This window comes from Buceros rhinoceros, unplaced genomic scaffold, assembly GCF_000710305.1.
Source record: "Buceros rhinoceros silvestris isolate BGI_N320 unplaced genomic scaffold, ASM71030v1 scaffold2736, whole genome shotgun sequence".
In the NCBI taxonomy this organism is placed as follows: Eukaryota; Metazoa; Chordata; class Aves; order Bucerotiformes; family Bucerotidae; genus Buceros; species Buceros rhinoceros.
In genome coordinates, this window is record NW_010417908.1 from 11,172 (window position 1) to 12,931 (window position 1,760).

Genomic DNA, 1,760 nt, shown 5'->3' on the forward strand with positions numbered 1-1,760 from the left:
CTGTGGAGGGACTCGAGCATCCCTGGAGCACAGTGAGCCACGCACTGCTTCAGCCAGTACTCTCCTCTGAAATGTGTTTTTTAGAGCCTGTCTGTGTCTTTTCTTTTTTTTCTTTCTGAATGCTGAAATGCCTGTCAGTGAGATTGGAGAAATTTTACTGCAGGGATTTTTCAATCTGCTTTTAATATGTGTGAGCTAATGTATCCCCAGGCTTTCTGGGATGCTACAATAGAGCCCCATGTCCTCCCTCCTGGTTAGGTTCTCTGCAGTGTGTGTGTCACGAAAAACTGCTCCTCTCCACCCACTCGCTGAAGCAGCTTTTCTGTGGAAGATGTGTTCCCGACCAAATCCCCCGTGGTGTTTTTAGCTGATACCGTTTCCAGTGACTGCCCTGTTTAACCATCAGAGAGCTCCAGGTGTCATTTGACTCCACTTTCCTGACAGCGAGTTTGAATCCCCCGAGCCGAGCCCATGCCTGTGCTCCAGGAAGGCTCTTTGCACCAGGGGCAGCTCAGGGCTCTCCTCGGGTCAGCCAACCCTGCGGGGTATCTCTGGGGAGGGCCAGACGGGCACAGAAGCTCCTGCTCCTGTCTGGAACCAGCATCACTCCTAGTGCTGTTGCATCTGAGCTGGAGTCCTGCTGTAGCTTTGCACTGATCCAAGCCTCATCCTTCCACTCGTTTTTTCAGGGTTTTGCAGATGCTTTTGTCTACTGCAGCAGCAGAGGGAGCGTCACAGTGCCTGGAGTCTGGGAGCAGCAGGGCTGCGGGTGCAGGGGTTACCAGAAGCACATGATTTATATCAGTTGTCTTTTTCACATACTGAATTTTAGGCCCCCAACAAGTTTTTAAACTTGCCTGTGAATAAGCTGTGACCAGTGTATAATGCTGCCTTTAACAGAGTTTAGGCTGCTTTAGAGTTCAGTGCTGCTCCCGGCGGTGCAGCTCGTGTGATGGCCGCGCGTCACTGAAGTCCCTGCCGAGGTGCGGGGCAAGCAATAACCCAAAGTTACTGTTTTCTCCCCCGAGTCTTGACTTGTGTTTTGCCAAACTCCATTTGACCCCACTCCTGTTCTTGCACTAAGGGCAAAATCCTCAGGTTGGGTGAAGAAAGGAGCATTTGGGTATGAAGCAGGAGGTTATTCCGGACCTGGTGTTTCCAGTCACTCCAGGATTTACTTGAGCAACTTCTAGGACCCAGGTTGCTTCCTTTAAATGTGTAAATACATGCTGGCCCTACTCACAGCAGGGATCTGTGCTTGAAGTGTTGGTGCCCGGGCTGCAGAGGAGCTCAGCAGCCCCGAAGCCTGAGGTTTACCTGGGGATTGAGCTCAAAACTTGTTGTTTTAAATACTCCCAGAGCTTTAATTTGATAAAGCTGCGATGGAGAGGGCTGGGGTGAAGGCCCAGGCACTCATTGTGACCCCGCAGGGTTTCTGAGGAGCAGAAGGGTGTGGTGATCTAAAGCAATCACACCAGTGATGAAATTTGGTGGGTGAGAAACTCCAGTTTTATTAGTTTTGGTCCTGGGGCTGTTCCCACGGGGGTGCAGGTTTGTCACAGCGTTTCCCAAGAGCAGCACCGTCTGTTCTTCGGTTTTAAGTGTTACAGTGCTTAGAAATAAGCCAAAAAAAAAGATAAGATGTTGAAGGAAGATATCTGTGGCCAGTGGCATGGTGATGCTGACTGTCACTCTCCAGTAAACGCACAAACCCGCCTTGCCCCGGGCTGCTCCTGCCGAGAACCCACTGCTCTGCAGGG